At 46.1% G+C, this 24,138-nt stretch overlaps 1 protein-coding gene across 1 annotated transcript in view; it reads left to right on the forward strand.

Annotated features, from left to right (window-relative positions):
- STARD8 (StAR related lipid transfer domain containing 8) overlaps positions 1 to 24,138 on the forward strand; it is a 233,389-nt gene that overhangs the window by 48,644 nt on the left and 160,607 nt on the right. The window lies entirely within an intron of this gene.

Consider the following 24,138-nt stretch of genomic DNA (forward strand, 5'->3'; position numbering starts at 1 on the left):
CCGATGGGTCGACCCAACTGGCGGATGTCCGAGGAGTGTGTGGCCGCGGCCGAGGCCCGACAAATAGCACGCCGCTTAGAGGCTGATGCCCGCGTGCTCGCTCGGCTGGGCCAGCCCACGGAGATCCGTCTGTCTCCAGTGTCCCTGACTCCTCCCAACCCGGCCGCGGCTGAAGATACGCTGCAAACACAGGGCATGAGGATCCTGCCGGAGGCCGAACACCTGCGGCACCTGATGACGGCGTGGCGGAGCCGGCCCCAGCCTGCAGCTCAGATTGATCTGACCAGCGTTGCGGAGATCCCCTCGTCCCACTGGGGTGTAGTGGTCTCCTTTAACCCCCGATATGGGAGAGGGGTTATCCAGGAGATCGGGGAGCCGCTACAAGTCCACGTGGACCGAGAGGAGGTGGAACCTTGCAGTGGAAGGTTCGATCGCGACCTGGAGCCAGGTGATGCCGTAACTTACACCAGGTGGAGGAGAGCAACCGGCAAAGCTGGCTGGATGGCGCGGGGCGTCCAGCGGTGCGTCGCGCTCCAGGCCGCCGCTGCAACCCCCGAAGATGAACCTCCCACCAAAAAGACAATGGAACCTGATCCTGCGGAGCAGCGGGGGACCCAGACCCACCATGTACCTTGGGGGCGCGCCGGAGCCTCGGTGAAAAGAACATCCGGCGAGGGATCCTGTCGTTGTTGGGGCGGGACCCGATCCTTGAACCAGCCGGACGACCCGTTGGTCTGGTGAGGCCCGGGAGGAAACCACCTTCTTCCCCGAAGAACGAGTAAGCATGACTGCTTTAAATATGTACATAGTTCTTAACTGTTGGTTTGTTGATTTCTGATGCTGCTAAAACCCGTTCAGGGTTAACTCTCAAGGGGATCCTTCTGTTGACCCGGGATCCCTATTGTTTTGTTTTTTGTTTGATTTTTCCAAGTTTTTGCACAAAGTTTCCAGAACTGCTGAAATCATGAACAGTGCATGATCCGAACTTCTTGTACATAGTTTGCACCTTATTAAAGGTGCTCCCTACTGGTTTTACTTAAAGAAGGACTCTTTGTGAAGATACCACACTGGAACCTTTGTTGAGTATGGACTGGTAGCTTGAGAAGGCGTGCTACCTCATAGAGACTTGGTCCCCTCTTAAAGGGGATGTTCATTTGTCGCACTTAAACGATGATATTGCTTTAAGATAGGTAGCAATAATGTTTGACGAAAGAAAACGATGATAATGTTTACATGAGTAAGTTATATGTGTTCAACTAGTTAATTGTGAAGAAATGCTGATGATGTTCTCTAAAAAGGAAAAGTGAAAGATAGTAGAAGGATGCAGTGGGCCCGTAGGGGTAGACGTGGTGTCCAGCATGCATGTTAGTGAGAAAAATAATGAGAAGGTTTGATGTTGTGTAAAGAAAATGGTTGATAACGTTGGTAGATAATTAGGATAGAAGGTAAACCCTGAGTCCTCATAGGAGTCATGTAGAGATGGCTCAGTGCTCTTAAACTGAAAGTATGTTATGTTCTATACTGTGTATAGTAGTTGAAAAGACAGAAGGCTCGGGCTGAAAGGAGCGGTCCTGTAAGAAAGGAGAGGCAGTAGGTCTGGCGCCGTTAGGACAGGCGGTCCTGCAGATTTAAAGAAGGAGAATGAAAAAAGTTAAATGGCCTTATAATGTGATTATAAGAAGGTCTTTAGTGGATGCAGAGTGTATGTCCTTAAAGGCAATGTTAAATTATTGTTCAACAATTTTGCACTTAGTAGAATACCCGGTTGGGTAAAAGGAAAGTTAATTATAGCATGTTGCTATGATATCTAACCATGTTTGTAACGTTCAAGTGTCCTCACCTCCCATAAAGGGAAGCTCTGTTTAAGTATACTTAATGTTCTTGCACTCAACAAAACTGTATGTCTTTTTGCTAACTTGTATTGTTGTTTTCTTCCCAGTCCCGGAGTACTGTGTTTAACCAGGGGGGAGTGCAGCGCCCCAGAGTCCTGGTCGTTGCAGTACTATGGCTCCGCCACTAAGGGGAGCTATAGTGCGTCTGATGGCACTGAAGGAGTTCATCTGATCAGGTATCACAGACACCAATACATTTCACAGTCGGGCCTCCGGGGGGAGCTAAGGGTTCTATTCCTTAGGCCACTCCCCACCATAGTGGGTAAACTGGGGGTCAGGCAGGAAGTTAGATTAGAAAGCTGACTGGGTTGGAACCAGGCAACACCTTGTGGCAGAGGATGTTGTGGGGGAAGATACAGTAGGGTCTCTGTCAGGGGTGGGATCCTGACAGAGGCTTGGCAACTTGAACGAACGTAACGGGACCGTGCCTGCTCCGGGTAGTGGCGGTGCCCAAGGAAGGACTAGAAGAGAGATAGATTGTGCTGAGTGAGAAACGAGATCACGCAAAAGGAGAAATAGCAGTAGGGGTCGTGCTGTAAGACCGAGGCAACATCCTACTGAGGCGCACTACCGGTGGCCGGAACGTCGAGGGAGTATAATAACATTCAGCTTCAAGCAATACTCCAAACAGCGGCAGGACAGTCAGTCTAAGGTGGGCTGTCTAACTTAAATCACCTATGCAGTCTTGGGGGGCAACTTGTGGAGAGGGGCGACTCTAGGGTCCCGGAAGAGCTCCGAGCCTACCCGTCAAACGGGTGCCGTCCCAACCAGAACACCAGGGAGGGACGGAGGATTAGCAGAACATCATCTAATTGAGTTGTGAGGGAACTTAAGAAACAGACACAACAGTTGTGGGGACTTTCCGTAAGCACAGCAGGGAAGGACCACAACACATAGCGCTTAGAAGGAAGGCACAGATTTCCACCTGTGAAGAGAACTCTGGAGGTGCCATTGGACCGGCCGGACTTGCGCAGCCTGGTGAACCGTATTCTGGACTGAGGACCCAGAGATCTTCAGTAAAGAGGTAAAGAGACTGCAACCTGGTGTCCTCGTTATTTACTGCACTGCACCACTACAGCCTCATCACCATCATCCGTTATATCTATTACACTGTGCGCCCCTCGGCAGGGTCACGGACCGGGCCTAGCCACCGTGACAACCCCGGAGCAGAGACGCAGAGGCCCGGCACCGGGTACCCCTCGGCCCTGCGGCAGTGGGGGCGCTACAGGCGCATGACAGAGCTCGGAAGCGAAGGAGCGCCATTTGACTTTTCAATGCAAAATTGACTGGAATTGAGATGGGACGCCATGTTGGGTTTGGAGAGCCCCTGATATGCCTAAACATTGAAACCCCCCACAAGTGACACCATTTTGGAAAGTAGACCCCCTAAGGAGCTTATCTAGCAGTGTGGTGAGCACTTTGACTCACCAAGTGCTTCACAGAAATTTATAATGCAGAACCGTAAAAATAAAAAATCATATTTTTTCAAAAAAAATGATCTTTTCGCCCCCAATTTTTTATTTTCCCAAGGGTAAGAGAAGAAATTGGACACCAAAAGTTCTTGTACAATTTGTCCTGAGTACGCTGATACCCCATATGTGGGGGTAAACCACTGTTTGGGCGCATGGGAGAGCTCGGAAGGGAAGGAGCGCCGTTTGACTTTTCAATGCAAAATTGACAGGAATTGAGGTGGGACGCCATGTTGCGTTTGGAGAGCCACTAATGTGCCTAAACATTGAAACCCCCCACAAGTGACACAATTTTGGAAAGTAGACCCCCTAAGGAACTTATCTAGAGGTGTAGTGAGCACTTTGACCCACCAACTGCTTCACAGAAGTTTATAATGCAGAGCCGTAAAAATAAAACAAACATTTTTTTCCCACAAAAATTATTTTTTAGCCCCCAGTTTTGTATTTTCCCGAGGGTAACAGGAGAAATAGGACCCCAACAGTTGTTGTCCAATTTGTCCTGAGTACGCTGATACCCCATATGTGGGGGGGAACCACTGTTTGGACGCATGGGAGGGCTCGGAAGGGATGGAGCGCCATTTTGAATGCAGACTTAGATGGAATGGTCTGCAGGTGTCACATTGCGTTTGCAGAGCCCTAATGTACCTAAACAGTAAAAAAAAAAACACAAGTGACACCATTTTGGAAAGTAGACCCCCTAAGCAACTCATCTAGATGTGTTGTGAGAGTTTTGAACCCTCAAGTGTTTCACTACAGTTTATAACGCATAGCCGTGAAAATAAAAAAAAAAAATTTTCCCCCCAAAATTGTTTTTTAGCCCCCAGTTTTGTATTTTCCCAAGGGTAACAGGAGAAATTGGACCCCAAAAGTTGTTGTCCAATTTGTCTTGAGTACGCTGATACCCCATATGTGGAGGGGAACCACCGTTTGGGCGCATGGGAGGGCTCGGAAGGGAACGAGCGCCATTTGGAATGCAGACTTAGATGGAATGGTCTGCAGGCGTCACATTGCGTTTGCAGAGGCCCTAATGTACCTAAACAGTAGAAACCCCCCACAAGTGACACCATTTTGGAAAGTAGACCCCCTAAGGAACTCATATAGATGTGTTGTGAGAGCTTTGAACCCCCAATTGTTTCATTACAGATTATAACGCAGAGCCATGCAAATAAAAAATATTTTTTTTTCCACAAAAATTATTTTTTAGCCCCCAGTTTTGTATTTTCCCAAGGGTAACAGGAGAAATTGGACCCCAAAAGTTGTTCTCCAATGTGTTCCGAGTACGCTGATACCCCATATGTTGGGGTAAACCCCTGTTTGGGCGCACGGGAGAGCTCGGAAGGGAAGGAGCACTGTTTTACTTTTTCAACGCAGAATTGGCTGAAATTGAGATCGGACGCCATGTCACGTTTGGAGAGCCCCTGATGTGCCTAAACAGTGGAAACCCCCCAATTATAACTGAAACCCTAATCCAAACACACCCCTAACCCTAATCCCAATGGTAACCCTAACCACACCTCTAACCCAGACACACCCCTAACCCTAATCCCAACCCTATTCCCAACCGTAGATGTAATCCAAACCCTAACCCTAACTTTAGCCCCAACCCTAACCCTAACTTTAGCCCCAACCCTAACTGTAGCCTTAAGCCTAGCCCTAACCCTAGCCCCAACCCTAACCCTAGCCCCAACCTAACCCTAGCCCCAACCCTAGCCCCAACCCTAACCCTAGCCCCAACCCTAACCCTAACCCTAGCCCTAACCCTAGCCCTAGCCCTAACCCTAGCCCTAACCCTAATGGTAAAATGGAAATAAATACATTTTTTTAATTTTTTTATTTTTCCCTAACTAAGGGGGTGATGAAGGGGGGTTTGATTTACTTTTATAGCGGGTTTTTTAGCGGATTTTTATGATTGGCAGCTGTCACACACTGAAAGAAGCATTTTATTGCAAAAAATATTTTTTGCGTTACCACATTTTGAGAGCTATAATTTTTCCATATTTGAGTCCACAGAGTCATGTAAGGTCTTGTTTTTTGCGGAACGAGTTGTTGTTTTTATTGGTGACATGCTCGGGCACGGGAAATTTTTTGATCGCTTTTTATTCCAACTTTTGTGAGGCAGAATGACCAAAAACCAGCTATTCATGAATTTCTTTTGGGGGGGGCGTTTATACCGTTCCGCGTTTGGTAAAATTGATAAAGCAGTTTTATTCTTCGGGTCAGTACGATTACAGCGATACCTCATTTCTATCATTTTTTTTATGTTTTGGCACTTTTATATGATAAAAACTATTTAATAGAAAAACTAATTATTTTGGCATCGCTTTATTCTGAGGACTATAACTTTTTTATTTTTTTGCTGATGATGCTATATGGCAGCTCGTTTTTTGCGGGACAAGATGACGATTGCAGCAGTACCATGGTTATTTATATTTGTCTTTTTGATCGCGTGTTATTCTACTTTTTGTTTGGCGGTATGAGAATAAAGCGTTGTTTTTTGCCTCGTTTTTTTTTTTAATTTTTTTTACGGTGTTCACTGAAGGGGTTAACTAGTGATATAGTTTTATAGGTGGGGTTGTTACGGACATGGCGATACTAAATATGTGTACTTTTATTGTTTGATTTTTTTTATTTAGATAAAGGAATGTATTTATGGGAATAATATATATATTTTTTTCTTTATTTAGGATTTTTTTTTTCTTTTTTTTTTTTACACATGTGGGATTTTTTTTTTTTACTTTTTTACTTTGTCCCAGGGGGGACATTACGGATTGGTGATCTGACAGTGTGCACAGCACTCTGTCAGATCACCGATCTCACTTACAGCCGTGCAGGCTTACAAGCACCTGCACGGCACCCGGAAGTAATCCCTGTAGGACCCGGATGCAGCCCCGTGGCCATTTTGGATCCGGGGCCTGCAGGGATAGGAGGTAGGAGACCCTCGCAGCAACGCGATCACATCGCGTTGCTGCGGGGGTCTCAGGGAAGCACGCAGGGAGCCCCCTCCCTGCGCGATGCTTCCCTGTACCGCCGGCACACCGCGATCATGTTTGATCGCGGTGTGCCGGGGGTTAATGTGCCGGGGGCGGTCCGTGACCGCTCCTGGCACATAGTGCCGGATGTCAGCTGCGATAGGCAGCTGACACCTGGCCGCGATCGGCCGCGCTCCCCCCGTGAGCGCGGCCGATCGTGCTGGACGTACTATTCCGTCCTTGGGAATTAGGGCCCACCCCACATGGACGGAATAGTACGTCCAATGGCAGAAAGGGGTTAAGCATCCTATTTTTAGAATGCATTCCGCATTTTTTGTGCACATGCTGCGTTTTTTTCCACAGCTGAATTGCAGTCCGGAAAAAAATGCAGCAGGTTCATTAAAGTGCGGAATCGCGGTGATTGTGCACACATAGGAATGCATTAATCCGCTTACTTCCCGCATGTGGCTATGCCCATCATGTGCGGTTGGTACCCAGGGTGGAGGAGAGGAGACTCTCCTCCAGACCCTTGGAACCATATAATTGTTAAAAAAAATAATTAAAATAAAAAATCGTGATATTCTCGCAGCTTTCCCGCTCCTCCCGACGCTCCCGTTCCCAATAATGCTAAATGCAAAAATGACCTGTGATGACGTGCGGTCTCGCGAGACCGCTACGTCATCTGGGGTCATGCCGCAAAGCATTACTGGGACTGGAGCATCGCGAGGAGCGGGAAAGGCTGTCGGGGAAGCCGAAAGTTGAGAATATCATGATTTATTATTTTTAACATTCTATCTTTTTACTATTGATGCTGCATAGGCAGCATCAATAGTAAAAAGTTGGTCACACTTGTCAAACACTATGTTTGACAAGTGTGAGCAACCTGTTAATCAGTTTTCCAAGCAATGCTACAGATCGCATGTAAGACGCTAGGATTCTGCAAGCTAATTACGCTTGCAAAACCCTAGTGTTTAGCGAGAATACGCATGCCAATTCCGCATGCGATATACCCGTGGCAGGAGTTGCGGAATTGCTGTGGAAATTGTTGTGAATTCGCTTTTTGCTCCCTCTAGTGGTTACTAGTTTTTTGACTCTGGTTTTTCTGTCATTCCTTTTATCCGCACCTGGGTCGTTAGTTAGGGGTGTTGCTATATAAGCTCCCTGGACCTTCAGTTCAATGCCTGGCAACGTAGTTATCAGAGCTAGTCTGCTGTGCTCTTGTCTACTGATCCTGGTTCCAGTTATATCAGCTAAGTCAGCTTTTTGCTTTTTGCTATTTGTTTTGGTTTTGTATTTTTGTCCAGCTTGTTCCAAATCTATATCCTGACCTTTGCTGGAAGCTCTAGGGGGCTGGTGTTCTCCCCCCGGACCGTTAGACGGTTCGGGGGTTCTTGAATTTCCAGTGTGGATTTTGATAGGGTTTTTGTTGACCATATAAGTTACCTTTCTTTATTCTGCTATCAGTAAGCGGGCCTCTCTGTGCTAAACCTGGTTCATTTCTGTGTTTGTCATTTCCTCTTACCTCACCGTTATTATTTGTGGGGGGCTTCTATCCAGCTTTGGGGTCCCCTTCTCTGGAGGCAAGAAAGGTCTTTTGTTTTCCTCTACTAGGGGTAGCTAGATTCTCCGGCTGGCGCGTGTCATCTAGAATCAACGTAGGAATGATCCCCGGCTACTTCTAGTGTTGGCGTTAGGAGTAGATATATGGTCAACCCAGTTACCACTGCCCTATGAGCTGGATTTTTGTATTCTACAGACTTCCACGTTCCTCTGAGACCCTCGCCATTGGGGTCATAACAGTTTGCCAGGCCCGTATTAAATGTTTAATGCATTGCAGAAGAGGGATTATAAGAAAGAAGATTCTGAGTTTTGTTTTTTTTTTTCTTCTTCCCCTTTACCTCAGAGTGGCTATGCTTGCTGCAGACATGAATGTCCAGACCTTGATTACAAGTGTGGACCAGCTGGCTACTCGTGTGCAGGGCATACAAGACTATGTTATCAGAAATCCTAGGTCAGAACCTAAAATACCGATTCCTGAACTGTTTTCCGGAGACAGGTTTAAGTTTAGGAATTTCATGAATAATTGTAAATTATTTTTGTCCCTGAGACCCTGTTCATCTGGAAACTCTGCTCAGCAAGTAAAAATTATTATTTCGTTCTTACGGGGCGACCCTCAGGATTGGGCTTTTTCGCTGGCGCCAGGAGATCCGGCATTGGCTGATATTGATGCGTTTTTTCTGGCGCTCGGTTTGCTTTATGAGGAACCCAATCTTGAGATTCAGGCAGAAAAGGCCTTGCTGGCTATGTCTCAGGGGCAGGACGAGGCTGAAGTGTATTGCCAAAAATTTCGGAAATGGTCCGTGCTGACACATTGGAACGAGTGTGCACTGGCCGCTAATTTTAGAAATGGCCTTTCTGAAGCCATTAAGAATGTTATGGTGGGTTTTCCCATTCCCACAGGTCTGAATGATACTATGGCACTGGCTATTCAAATTGACCGGCGGTTGCGGGAGCGCAAAACCGCAAATTCCCTCATGGTGTTGTCTGAACAGACACCTAATTCAATGCAATGTGATAGAAAAACCGCAAATTCCCTCATGGTGTTGTCTGAACAGACACCTGATTTAATGCAATGTGATAGAATCCTGACTAGAAATGAGCGGAAAATTCATAGACGCCGGAATGGCTTGTGCTACTACTGTGGTGATTCTACACATGTTATCTCAGCATGCTCTAAACGTATAGCTAAGGTTGTTAGTCCTGTCACCGTTGGTAATTTGCAACCTAAATTTATTCTGTCTGTAACTTTGATTTGCTCACTGTCGTCTTATCCTGTCATGGCGTTTGTAGATTCAGGTGCTGCCCTGAGTCTTATGGATCTGTCATTTGCTAAGCGCTGTGGTTTTACTCTTGAACCATTAGAAAATCCTATTCCTCTTAGGGGTATTGATGCTACGCCATTGGCAGCAAATAAGCCGCAGTATTGGACACAGGTTACCATGTGCATGACTCCTGAACACCGCGAGGTGATACGTTTCCTGGTTTTACATAAAATGCATGATTTGGTTGTTTTAGGGCTGCCATGGTTACAGACCCATAATCCAGTCCTGGACTGGAAGGCTATGTCAGTCTCAAGTTGGGGCTGTCGTGGTATTCATGGGGATTCCCTGCCTGTGTCTATTGCTTCTTCTACGCCTTCGGAAGTTCCTGAGTATTTGTCTGATTATCAGGATGTCTTCAGTGAGTCTGAGTCCAGTGCACTGCCTCCTCATAGGGACTGTGACTGTGCTATAGATTTGATCCCAGGCAGTAAATTTCCTAAGGGAAGACTGTTTAATCTGTCGGTACCTGAACATACCGCTATGCGTTCATATATCAAGGAGTCTCTGGAGAAAGGACATATTCGTCCGTCTTCTTCCCCTCTTGGTGCGGGATTCTTTTTTGTGGCAAAAAAGGACGGATCTTTGAGGCCTTGTATTGATTATCGGCTTTTAAATAAGATCACTGTCAAATTTCAGTATCCTTTACCGCTGTTGTCTGACTTGTTTGCCCGGATTAAGGGTGCCAAGTGGTTCACCAAGATAGACCTTCGTGGTGCGTACAACCTTGTGCGCATTAAGCAAGGTGATGAATGGAAAACCGCATTCAATACGCCCGAAGGTCATTTTGAGTACTTGGTGATGCCTTTTGGGCTCTCCAATGCGCCTTCAGTTTTTCAGTCCTTTATGCATGACATCTTCCGGAAGTATCTGGATAAATTTTTGATTGTTTATCTGGATGATATTTTGGTTTTTTCTGATAATTGGGATTCGCATGTGGAGCAGGTCAGGTTGGTCTTTAAAATTTTGTGTGAAAATTCTTTGTTTGTCAAGGGCTCAAAGTGTCTCTTTGGTGTACAGAAGGTTCCCTTTTTGGGGTTCATTTTTTCCCCTTCTGCTGTGGAGATGGACCCAGTCAAGGTCCGAGCTATTCTTGATTGGACTCAGCCCTCGTCAGTTAAGAGTCTTCAGAAATTCTTGGGTTTCGCTAACTTCTACCGTCGTTTTATCGCTAATTTTTCTAGCATTGTGAAACCTTTGACGGATATGACCAAGAAGGGCTCCGATGTAGCCAACTGGGCTCCTGCTGCCGTGGAGGCTTTCCAGGAGTTGAAACGCCGGTTTACTTCGGCGCCTGTTTTGTGCCAGCCCGATGTCTCACTTCCCTTTCAGGTTGAGGTGGATGCTTCAGAGATTGGAGCAGGGGCCGTTTTGTCGCAGAGAGGCCCTGGTTGCTCTGTTATGAAACCTTGTGCCTTTTTCTCTAGGAAGTTTTCGCCTGCCGAGCGAAATTATGATGTGGGCAATCGGGAGTTGTTGGCCATGAAATGGGCATTTGAGGAGTGGCGTCATTGGCTCGAGGGTGCTAAGCATCGTGTGGTGGTCTTGACTGATCACAAAAATCTGATGTATCTCGAGTCTGCTAAACGCCTTAATCCGAGACAGGCCCGCTGGTCATTGTTTTTCTCCCGCTTTGATTTTGTTGTCTCGTATTTACCAGGTTCAAAGAATGTGAAGGCCGATGCTCTTTCTAGGAGCTTTGTGCCTGATGCTCCTGAAGTCGCTGATCCTGTTGGTATTCTTAAAGATGGAGTTATCTTGTCAGCTATTTCTCCGGATCTGCGACGTGTGTTGCAGAGATTTCAGGCGGATAGGCCTGAGTCTTGTCCACCTGACAGACTGTTTGTCCCGGATAAGTGGACCAGCAAAGTCATTTCCGAGGTTCATTCCTCGGTGTTGGCAGGTCACCCGGGAATTTTTGGCACCAGAGATCTGGTGGCCAGGTCCTTTTGGTGGCCTTCTTTGTCAAGGGATGTGCGGTCATTTGTGCAGTCCTGTGGGACTTGTGCTCGAGCTAAGCCTTGCTGTTCTCGTGCCAGCGGTTTGCTCTTGCCCTTGCCTGTCCCGAAGAGACCTTGGACACATATCTCCATGGATTTCATTTCTGATCTTCCGCTATCTCAGGGCATGTCCGTTATCTGGGTGATATGTGATCGCTTCTCCAAGATGGTCCATTTGGTTCCTTTGCCTAAGCTGCCTTCCTCTTCCGATCTGGTTCCTGTGTTTTTCCAGAACGTGGTTCGTTTGCACGGCATCCCTGAGAATATTGTGTCAGACAGAGGATCCCAGTTCGTTTCCAGGTTCTGGCGATCCTTTTGTAGTAGGATGGGCATTGATTTGTCGTTTTCGTCTGCTTTCCATCCTCAGACTAATGGTCAGACGGAGCGAACCAATCAGACTTTGGAGGCTTATTTGAGGTGTTTTGTCTCTGCTGATCAGGACGATTGGGTGACATTCTTGCCGTTGGCTGAGTTTGCCCTTAATAATCGGGCTAGTTCCGCCACCTTGGTTTCGCCTTTTTTCTGCAACTCTGGTTTCCATCCTCGCTTTTCTTCGGGTCATGTGGAGCCTTCTGACTGTCCTGGGGTGGATTCTGTGGTGGATAGGTTGCAGCGGATCTGGAATCATGTGGTGGACAACTTGAAGTTGTCACAGGAGAGGGCTCAGCGCTTTGCCAACCGCCGCCGCGGTGTGGGTCCCCGACTACGCGTTGGGGATTTGGAATGGCTTTCTTCCCGCTTTGTTCCTATGAAGGTCTCCTCTCCCAAATTTAAACCTCGTTTTATTGGGCCTTACAAGATATTGGAAATCCTTAATCCTGTATCTTTTCGTCTGGATCTTCCTGTGTCGTTTGCTATTCACAATGTATTTCATAGGTCCTTGTTGCGGCGGTACATTGTGCCTGTAGTTCCTTCTGCTGAGCCTCCTGCTCCGGTGTTGGTTGAGGGCGAGTTGGAGTACGTGGTGGAGAAGATCTTGGATTCTCGCCTCTCCAGGCGGAGGCTTCAGTACCTGGTCAAGTGGAAGGGCTATGGTCAGGAGGATAATTCCTGGGTGGTCGCCTCTGATGTTCATGCGGCCGATTTAGTTCGTGCCTTTCATGCCGCTCGTCCTGATCGCCCTGGTGGTCGTGGTGAGGGTTCGGTGACCCCTCACTAAGGGGGGGGTACTGTTGTGAATTCGCTTTTTGCTCCCTCTAGTGGTTACTAGTTTTTTGACTCTGGTTTTTCTGTCATTCCTTTTATCCGCACCTGGGTCGTTAGTTAGGGGTGTTGCTATATAAGCTCCCTGGACCTTCAGTTCAATGCCTGGCAACGTAGTTATCAGAGCTAGTCTGCTGTGCTCTTGTCTACTGATCCTGGTTCCAGTTATATCAGCTAAGTCAGCTTTTTGCTTTTTGCTATTTGTTTTGGTTTTGTATTTTTGTCCAGCTTGTTCCAAATCTATATCCTGACCTTTGCTGGAAGCTCTAGGGGGCTGGTGTTCTCCCCCCGGACCGTTAGACGGTTCGGGGGTTCTTGAATTTCCAGTGTGGATTTTGATAGGGTTTTTGTTGACCATATAAGTTACCTTTCTTTATTCTGCTATCAGTAAGCGGGCCTCTCTGTGCTAAACCTGGTTCATTTCTGTGTTTGTCATTTCCTCTTACCTCACCGTTATTATTTGTGGGGGGCTTCTATCCAGCTTTGGGGTCCCCTTCTCTGGAGGCAAGAAAGGTCTTTTGTTTTCCTCTACTAGGGGTAGCTAGATTCTCCGGCTGGCGCGTGTCATCTAGAATCAACGTAGGAATGATCCCCGGCTACTTCTAGTGTTGGCGTTAGGAGTAGATATATGGTCAACCCAGTTACCACTGCCCTATGAGCTGGATTTTTGTATTCTACAGACTTCCACGTTCCTCTGAGACCCTCGCCATTGGGGTCATAACAGGAAATTTCCACTGCAACTCTACAATGTGTTTGCGGAGCGCCCCCACACCGCCGCAGGGCCGAGGGGTACCCGGAGCCGGGCCTCTAGGTCTCAGTCCTGGGGTTGTCACGGTGGCTAGACCCGGTCCGTGGCCCTGTCCGTCAGTGGGGGACGTCCGGTGCAAATAGTGATGTTATCGGTGGTGTAACGGTGCAGTTGTGGGGTGCAGGTCGCGGTAAATAACGAGGACACCAGGTTGCAGTCTCTTTACCTCTTTACTGGAGATCTCTCGGTCCTCAGTCCAGAATCCGGTTCACCAGGCTGCGCAAGTCCGGCCGGTCCAATGGCACTTCCAGAGTTCTCCTCACAGGTGGAAATCAGTGCCTTCCTTCTTAGCGCTTTGTGTTGTAGTCCTTCACTGCTGTGCTCACGGAAAGTACCCCACAACTGTTGTGTCTGTTTCTTAAGTTCCCTCACAACTCGATTAACTGGTCTTCTGCTAATCTTCCGTCCCTTCCTGATATTACAGTAAGAACGGCACCCGTTTGTCAGGTAGGCCTGGAGTTCTTCCGGGACCCTAGAGACGCCCCTCTCCCGCAATTGCCCCCCAAGACTTCATAGGTGATATGTGGTAGACAGCCCGCCTGAGACTGACTGTCCTGCCGCTGTTTGGAGTATGGCTTAAAGCTGTATATTATTCCACTCCCTCGGCGTTCCGGCCACCGGTAATGCGCCTCAGCAAGGTGCTGCCTCTTTCAACAAAACCCCTGCTGGTATTCTCCTTCTGCTTGATCTCGTTTCTCACTCAGCACAATCTATCTCGCTTCTAGTCCTTTCTTAGGGCACCGCCGCTATTCTGAGCAGGCACGGTCCCGTTACGTTCTTTCCAATGCCAAGCCTCTGCCAGGATCCCACCCCTGGCAGAGACCCTACTGTCTCTTCCTCCACAACACCCTCTCTCACTAGGTGTTGCTTCGTTCAATCCAGTCAGCTTTCTGCCTAACTTCCTGCCTGACCCCCAGTTTACCCACTATGGTGGGGAGTGGCCTAATGAATAGCACCCTTAGCTCCCCCCGGAGGCCCAGCTGTGAAACATATTGGTGTCTGTGATACCTGATTGGAGGAACTCCTTCAGTGCCATCGAACGCACCATGGCTCCCCATAGTGGCGGAGCCACAGTACTGCAACGACCAGAACTCTGGGGCGCTGCACTCCCCCCTGGTTAAACACAGTACTCCGGGACTGGGAAGAAAAACAACAATACAGGTTAGCAAAAAGACATACAATTTTGTTGAGTGCAAGACAATAAGTATACTTGAACAGGCTTCCCTTTATGGGAGGTGAGGACACTTTTAACGTTGCAAACATAATCAACATTATAAATTACAGGCTATACATAACTCCTGTTACCCAACCGGGTGTTCTACTCAGTGCAAATGCTGAAACAATAAATTAACATTGCCTTTAAGAAACATACACTCTTAGTTTACCAAAGGCCTTCCTATAATCACATTACAGGGCAAGGTAACTTCACATTCTCCTACTTTGAACCTGCAGGACCGCCTGTCCCTATGGCACCAGACCTACTGCCTCTCCTTTCTTTTACAGGACCGCCCCGTTCAGCCAGGGCCTACTGCCTCTCGCTACTATACATGGTATAGACATAACATTCCTTTCTGTTTGAGAACATGGAGCCCACTCTGCTTGGCTCCTATAAGGACTCACTCACTAACCCCTACGGGTCTACTTTCTGTCCTTAGTAACGAACTAACTTTCAATGGGGACGCAGGGTTTACCTTCTATCCTCACCTTCATTATTACTTCTTTACTTTCAGCTAAACGGAACTCTACATCTACCCCTACGGGCTTTCTGCATCTTTTTCTTTGAGAGGACATTATCTAGATTCCATTAAACAGATTAAACACACATAACTTTTTCATGTAAAACAGTTACATTTCCTTCAAAGCATTATCATGACATTACTGTTCTAAAACAGTATCACTTTCAAGTTCAATTCTAACCTCCCCTTTAAGAGGAGATCAAGTCTTTCTGAGGTAGCTCTTCTTCTCAGCCTACCAGTCCATACCAGGGCTCCGGAATGGCATCTTCGCAAAGTGTCTTTAAATAAAACCAGTAGGAAGCACCTTTAAGAAGATGCAAACTATTTACAAGAAAGTTCAAATCATGCACAGTCCATGATTTCGCAGTTTGTGTAACTTTGTGCAAAACTTCAAGAAAACAACAATAGTGACCCCGGGTCAACAAAGGGGTCACCTTTTAAAGTTTACCCTGGACGGGTTTAGCAACTTAAAGAACAAACAGTAACTATTTACATTTTCAGGTTTCCGAGGTTTACTCTTATTCAGGTGGCTTGGGCTCCTGCCCCCCGGCCACTGTGGTGCCAGTGTCCGCGGTTCGAACGTGCAGATGAACTCGACTGGCCAACTCGGTGGCCGCTACCAGGCGCACCGTTGCGATGGTGACAAGATCGGGTGCTCCTGGGACCAGGTCCGAGGTGGTAAGGGTCGCGGCTCCAAACATACACCGCCGAACATTCCGTGCATACCACCCGAGCGGGTTCTGGTGGCGGCTGTAGGTCACCTGATCCCCCTTTTGCAATGGTTCTCCACTTCGGCCATAGCAGGGAGCCCTCACGTTACAGTGCGCAACAAAAACGTCAGTATCCAATCCCGGCTCGTGTATGAGGCCCCACCCCCTTCTCGCATGGTAGGCCAACACAGTGCCCCGCCTTATCGCGTCTCTGTCATCCCATGCCGGAGGGGATTGTTGTATTTTCGATGGACCCATCGACTCGGCCTCTTTCCGGCCTTTCCACTGTAGAATCAAGCACTGTCTATATTGTTCCCACGTAAGCACCGCAAGAGTGGACCCGTTCTCCTGGGATCCATCTGTTCCAACCCAGGGGCTGTCCCACCGAAGAACTACTCCATCTAGACTCACATCCACGGGCTCCCCCACTCTAGTCGACAGCGGTGGCACCATCCTCCCCAGGTCACCAGGGGATAACACCATTAACCCTGCCGAGAAGGGTCGACCCTTACTGAGATGGGGGTGGGTCGTGGAAGCGGGCTCGTGAGGGGGAGCAGGGGCGTCTTCCATACCTGCGCCTGATGTGGTTCCATCGATGTCGCTCCGGTCCATTAACAAGGACACTGGAGTCGGCTGCGGCCCGGACCGTGGCTCCCCCAATGGGGTTCTCGGATTCGGCTCCGCTTGCTGTAGTTCCTCCTCCTCTAACTCCGAGGTCGGGATTGGTGGACGTAGCTCCGCTGTCAGGTCCGCAGGCTCCCGGTCCGTCTCTGGTGAAGGAGGGCAAGCCGGAGTCGCATCTTCCTCGCTCAGGCACTTGCTGTTCATCATCGCTGCCTGATAGTCGGTGGCAGTGCATGCACCTGACTCCGCCATTTCTCCGCGGTCGGGCTTCTCCGTCACCCGCTTCCCGCCGTTGCACATCAGGGGGTGGTTCTCGGCTTTGGGGCAGGTCATCGCTTTGCAACAAGAGGCGCAGGGGGCGATCACCGTTTCTGGCGCCACTTTGGTAGTCTCCTCCCATGGCACGCCCTCCTCTCTCTCTGGCGTAGCAATGGCGGCGGTTTTTGGCGGGCACTTTTGGCGGCAAATGGCGCGGCACAGTCCTTGCAATAAAGTACAGTCCAAACACAATAAATCACAGTCTCTAGGCACACATGACCTGACTCTTCAGGCTTAAGTAGATCCTGTTCGTGACGCCAAGTTGCGGAGCGCCCCCACACCGCCGCAGGGCCGAGGGGTACCCGGAGCCGGGCCTCTAGGTCTCAGTCCTGGGGTTGTCACGGTGGCTAGACCCGGTCGGTGGCCCTGTCCGTCAGTGGGGGACGTCCGGTGCAAATAGTGATGTTATCGGTGGTGTAACGGTGCAGTTGTGGGGTGCAGGTCGCGGTAAATAACGAGGACACCAGGTTGCAGTCTCTTTACCTCTTTACTGGAGATCTCTCGGTCCTCAGTCCAGAATCCGGTTCACCAGGCTGCGCAAGTCCGGCCGGTCCAATGGCACTTCCAGAGTTCTCCTCACAGGTGGAAATCAGTGCCTTCCTTCTTAGCGCTTTGTGTTGTAGTCCTTCCCTGCTGTGCTCACGGAAAGTACCCCACAACTGTTGTGTCTGTTTCTTAAGTTCCCTCACAACTCGATTAACTGGTCTTCTGCTAATCTTCCGTCCCTTCCTGATATTACAGTAAGAACGGCACCCGTTTGTCAGGTAGGCCTGGAGTTCTTCCGGGACCCTAGAGACGCCCCTCTCCCGCAATTGCCCCCCAAGACTTCATAGGTGATATGTGGTAGACAGCCCGCCTGAGACTGACTGTCCTGCCGCTGTTTGGAGTATGGCTTAAAGCTGTATATTATTCCACTCCCTCGGCGTTCCGGCCACCGGTAATGCGCCTCAGCAAGGTGCTGCCTCTTTCAACAAAACCCCTGCTGGTATTCTCCTTCTGCTTGATCTCGTTTCTCACTCAGCACAATCTATCTCGCTTCTAGTCCTTTCTTAGGGCACCGCCGCTATTCTGAGCAGGCACGGTCCCGTTACGTTCTTTCCAATGCCAAGCCTCTGCCAGGATCCCACCCCTGGCAGAGACCCTACTGTCTCTTCCTCCACAACACCCTCTCTCACTAGGTGTTGCTTCGTTCAATCCAGTCAGCTTTCTGCCTAACTTCCTGCCTGACCCCCAGTTTACCCACTATGGTGGGGAGTGGCCTAATGAATAGCACCCTTAGCTCCCCCCCGGAGGCCCAGCTGTGAAACATATTGGTGTCTGTGATACCTGATTGGAGGAACTCCTTCAGTGCCATCGAACGCACCATGGCTCCCCATAGTGGCGGAGCCACAGTACTGCAACGACCAGAACTCTGGGGCGCTGCATGTTCACTTAGCCTTACTGTTATTGTGAACAGAGAAAGTTTGACAAATTGGCAACAAAATTCCCTATCTAAAGACTGTTAAAATATAACTTTTAATTCACTATTTAAAGGAATATTGTCACGACCACAAGGGTCAACACAACAAACACCAACAACTGGAATGGGAAAAGGGGGAGGAATACCTTAATATTAGGGAACGAGGTATGTGGCACCTCCTAACTGAGTGCCTTTCACTAAGCTCCCCTAACGCCCTATGCAGGTCCTTCCACCTGCTGCCGTCTCGTGGCTAGTCCCTAGCCATCACCTCACTAAACTCTGGCTAATGCACTTGCCAGCAAGGACGCCAGCCTCACCACTTCAGATAGTACAAACACAGGGTATTGTGACAAGTGTGAGACAGACAAGGTATATAATCAAGCAACTTAGCTCCAGGCTCCGCTGCCAAGCTTCACACCGCAGAGGATACAGAAACAGAAGTAGCAGATTCAGTGCTGACACCAAATAGCTGTAGCTCCAAGGCTGGCATACATAATTATTATTATTATTTATATAGCACCATTCCATCGTGCTGTACATGAGAAAGGGGTTACGTACAGAGCTATAGATATCATTTACAGTAAACAAATTTACAATGACAGACTGGTACAGAGGGGAGAGGACCCTGTCCTTGCGGACTTACATTCTACAGGATTATGGGGAAGAGACAGAAGATTGGGGGTGCGGCAGCTCTGTCAGTGGTGAGGCTGCAGCTCTGGTGGTGGTGACTTGGCAGCTCTGGTGGTGGTGAGGCAGCAGCTCAGGTGGTGGTGAGGCAGCAGCTCGGGTGGTGGTGAGGCTGCAGAATGGTTATTGCAGGCTGTAGACTTTCCTGAAGAGATGAGTTTTCAGGTTCTGTCTGAAGGATCCGAGGGTGGTGGATAATCATAAAAACTCTATTACCAACACTCAGCTGATGCATCATGTGACTATTTAAAGGATGGTGGGAGTGGTCACCACCCACATCAGCTGACCTAGCAGCACACCATACAATGTGATGTTCTGTTTTTTATTTTTAGATTCTGTCTCTCAAAGATGAAGATAAAAATTACAGACCTCTCCATTGTTTGTAAATGGAAACACTTTCAAAATCGGCAGTGTATGAAATACTTATTTTTCCCAGTTTGCAAGATGCAACCTTTATTTGGACAATTAATAATGTGAAGTAATTTTTATTATTAACACCAGTTTCAAAATTGGAATATCAACAATAGATGATAACATTTTTTGCAGCAATAGAGCGATCTGTTTGGAATGAATCAATTGTGGCACATTGCACTTTAATATCCCATTCACTAGGTCACTTTACTGCATACGACTTTCTAGAGGTAATTGTTTAGTTCTTGTTTTGTATATATACGTTTGACAATAGACTCGCATTTAGAGCATTGAATCAATTTTTTTGCCTGTTCGCTATCATTCTACTAGAGTCTAAGTCTCTCATCTAATTTTGCACCTTTTCTGATTTTTATTTGTTTTTATATGATGGAATACTAAGAAAAAAAAATTGTTATAAGTCAGTTCAGTATCACTTCTAATTTATGCCAAAGTGAAACTATGCACTTTGTGGATCTCTGATAAATTTAGGTACTAGCCATGCAGGGTGTCCAAACTTTTGTATTTGCCCATTTTCCTTTTTTCTAATTTTTAAAATGTAAAAGATGAATCTATATTAGCAGGGCATTGCAGTAGCTTAGGAACCCATGGATATGACCACTCACATAGTGACAGTTAGACAGCTCTTAGTGGCCGTAACCATGGATACCTAAGCTACTGCAATGCCCTGCACATGGGGTAAGCAACATAGCCAATCTGAAGAACTATACTACATTCGTAATTGGCGGTATTTGCTACTATTATTAATATTACGCCTACTACATGTTGGGATAGATATAGGATATTGGAATTGGGAATACCCATTTAAATCCTGAAAATGGTTTTGAGTCTTGATACCATCATTCAGACTTTGATTGTTTTCTCTCTGCTGTCACATCCCCACTCACCCACTTCCCCCATAATTTTGTTTCTCATCAGAGACCACCTTTTGCGTTTTTCCTTTCCACAATGGTCAGTCCACATATTACCTATTATTATTAGCCAATGGGCTAAGTTAGAGGGGAGTGAATCTGCTAAGATTTGAATTCAGGAGATTTCTCAAATTTTGCAGGGAATTTCTATTGTTGTGAATTGAAAGTTAATTTTTCTGTTCTATGGTCTTTCCAGACCCAAGAATACAATAAACAAAAAAAATGTAAAAAAACATAAATAACAATTAATTCTGACATTGCTGCCCACCTATCCCACATCAACCTGATGAGCAGCCACTTACGTCTGCCTTCCCCATCACCAACATCCTGTTTGGCCTTTTTCACTTTGCGCAAGGGATTGTAGTATCAAGTAGGCCTTTGACATCACACCGCACGTCGTGATATCATGGCACACATCGTGACGCCACAACATTGCAATGTGCATCACCTGAGATGCTGACTAGGCCTGGAACAATGCATGTTGTGACAACGTGACTTCATGACATGAATAAGGATAATTAGCTTGTCCTTTATAAACACCTGCCGCAACCCCTTAGTGACCGGGCCAAATTTTAGAATTCCGACCATTGTCACTTTATGTCGAATGCTTCAACATATCCCAATGATTTTGAGATTGTTTTTTCATGGCACATTATATTTTATGATAATGGTAAATTTAGGTTGATATGTTTTGTGTTTATTTATAAAAAAAAATATCAGAAATTTGGTATTGATCCCCACACTAAAGGATCACATGAATGATTTAGTCTTTTTACTATAATTGAACCTTCCTCAGTTCAAACGTTTTTGACATTATAAAAAAAATTTTTGGCACTGGACACTTTAATATTTTAGATAGCACTGAGATTCTATGGACTGCTGAACTCTTGTTTCTCATTTATGTAGCATTGTTTACTGATTATTTTTCTGATCATGACATGAAGTTGTTTACCATGTGGCATTTATTATTATTATTATAAAGAGTCCCTCATCCCTCCTTTATTTCTTGCACCTTTCTTGAATTTTAATTTTGTGTTTTTACTATTTAATTAATAAAATTATTTTAAATTAATTTGTATTGTAATTAAGCCACTCCCTTATCCTAATGGTTAAATCTTCGTCTGGGAAATTTATAATCGCTGCTTGAATTTAGGAGTGTGCACCTAATGTTATAGGAGTATCGCAGGAGTAAGGATTTTAATTAAGATCATTTTCAAACTTTGAATGATTACTAGTGATGAGCGAATATACTCGTTACTCGAGATTTCCCGAGCATGCTCGGGGTCCTCTGAGTATTTTTTAGTGCTCGGAAATTTAGTTTTTCTTGCCGCAGCTGAATGTTTTACATCTGTTAGCCAGCATAAGTACATGTGGGGGTTGCCTGGTTGCTAGGGAATCCCCACATGTACTTATGCTGGCTAACAGATGTAAATCATTCAGCTGCAGCAAGAAAAACTAAATCTCCGAGCACTAAAAAATACTCGGAGGACCCCCGAGCATGCTCGGGAAATCTCGAGTAACGAGTATATTCGCTCATCACTATTGATTATCCCTTTAATCCAGATAGTCATACCACACAAAAACATTAATAAATAACATTTCCTTCATTTCTGCTTTACATCAGCACCATTTGTAAAATGTTATTTTATTTTGTTGGCATTTTAGGAGGTTTAAAAATGTAGTAGGAATTTTTCTTTTTTTTTTTCAAGGAAATTTACAAAAATTTTTTTTTTTGAGGGACCTATCTGGGTTTGAAGTGACTTTAGGGGTCCTATATATAGGAAACCCCCCAAAAGTGATACGATTTTAAAAACAGTACCCCTCAAATTTTAAAAACTGCTGTCAGGTAGTTCATTAACCCATCAGGTGATTTTCAGGAATTAATGCAAAGAGGCAGAACAGGAATGAAAAAAAAATGTATTTTCCATTCTTCTACTCATGGAAGAGTGGATGGAGCATTAGAGCCCAACACAGCTTTAGTGCACCACATACATTTCCACTTTGAAGTTTCTTCACTGACCTGACCATTTATAAACCTCTAACTTGACTGACGGTGAGAATAAAGAGGCTCTTTCATTGATTTTAGCATTATATACTGACCACACCATGGAATAGTGGCTGCAGAGCTGGGTAAAACTTAGTTGTTGTTTTTTTTCCAATTCCTCTTTTATATTGCGAAGATATTAGCTTGTAAAGTTTGGGTTATAATTTATTATAAAATAATAGGACCTTTTGCAAGTTTGAGCATGTCAAATTGGACACATCATCAAAAAGTGGCTGCATTGCTGAGTTAAACATAGTTTTTATTTTTAAATTTCCATTCTCCATTGCGGATATATTCGCTTGCAAGTTTAGGTTATAATTTATGTTATGTACAACTGGGTGTTTGTTCCAAGAGATTTTTCTCTGGGGCCGTGTACTTTCACTGCATGAGGTTAGCCAATCATAAGCAGGCAGCGTAATGCAGGGGAGAAAAGAACATGTTCTCCTCTCCTCGCTGATCCCAGGATCTAGTGTATAGAGATACAGCAGAGCTGAGTTATATATCATTACAAACACTTCCAGCTCTCATCTCATGGCAGTCAGTGTGAAGGAAAGGTGAGAACTGAAAGCACTCTGAGATTAGATTTGGAAGGGTGTGTAATGATACATAAACAAGTTCAGTTGTATCTCTGCACAGTAGCTGTAGAGATCAGTGAGGAGGGTTCTTTTTTTTCCCCTATGTGTTGCTGACTGCTAATGATTGGTCAACCGCATGCAGGGGAAGAAATACACAGCCATAGAGACAATGATGTAGCCAGTTTATTATGCTAAAACCTGAAAGATCCTCTTTAATCTCCCCATCAGTCCAGTGAGAGGTTTATAATTGTCAGGTTGCCATGGTCAAACTAGTAAAAAGTTCTCTTTAAGTTTCTACTGAAGAACATGGAGGTATTCTGGGAGTTTTTTCATAACTAATGTAAATAATAAGTGTAACCAATCAGGTGGATCTTTGTTGTGGGTACTAAAGTTGGATTGACTTTCCCATAAAACCTGATACTGCTAAAAAATCAATGCACCATATTGTTTTCAGGCTTCAATACATAATATTAGCTCAGTTTAGTGTATGAGAGAATATGAAAACCTAAATATAGAATATATTGGGCTAAAATAAAGGATATGGAAAGGATTACCTTTAAAAACCATAATTTTAACCCCTTAATGACCGCCAATACGTCTTTTTACTGACCTGAGATAAAAGAGATTAGTATCCCCATACAGGTGACAATCCAGCAGCTGTCGGCTGGACACTATAGCTGACAACTTGCTGCATCAGCCGCGATCAGTGTTGGCGCCGTCCATATCTGTTTAACCCCTTAGCTGCTGCTGTCAATAGTGACTACATCACATAAATGGTTAACAGAGTGTGGGGCTCAATTAGCGGCCTTAGAGTCTCCGGGCTATAGCGGCCTGTTCAAAGGTTAGCGACATTTAGATGGTAAAAACAGGATTTTATAATTATGGTTTTCAAATGCCATATTTTCAAGGTATTTACTTAAAGAGGTCTTCTCATCAAATTTTTCATATTTAACTGGACAGACGATGTAATATTGGCTGCAGAGCACACATTAAATTAGTTTTTGTTTTCATTTCAACTCTGCATTCTTGAGATAATAGCAATCAAAGTATTTGGCCCCTAATGAGTTAATTTTTTTAGATTCAAGCAGGCGTTATCAGATCGTTTTCACTGGGGCAGCAGCACTGAATGGAAAAAAAACAGGCCCCACTATAGCTTTAGGCTACATGCCCACGTTGCAGAATAGAAGCAGATTTTTTCCTCATCAAAACCCCACACCCTTGCCAGGGAAAACGCCTACGGATTTTGATGCATTTTTGACTCGTTTTTTTATGCATTTTTGACACATTTTTCATGCGTTTTTCCTAAGCGTTTTTAAGCGTTTTTGAGGACAAATAAAGTTGGGGCAAAAAAAAGGCTCCCAGGAGGTCATTTCCTAGTCCAACCTTCTCCATTTTATGTTCTTGTTGGATTCAAGATGCCACAAA

The sequence above is a fragment of the Ranitomeya variabilis genome, chromosome 2, assembly GCF_051348905.1.
Source record: "Ranitomeya variabilis isolate aRanVar5 chromosome 2, aRanVar5.hap1, whole genome shotgun sequence".
Lineage (NCBI taxonomy): Eukaryota > Metazoa > Chordata > Amphibia > Anura > Dendrobatidae > Ranitomeya > Ranitomeya variabilis.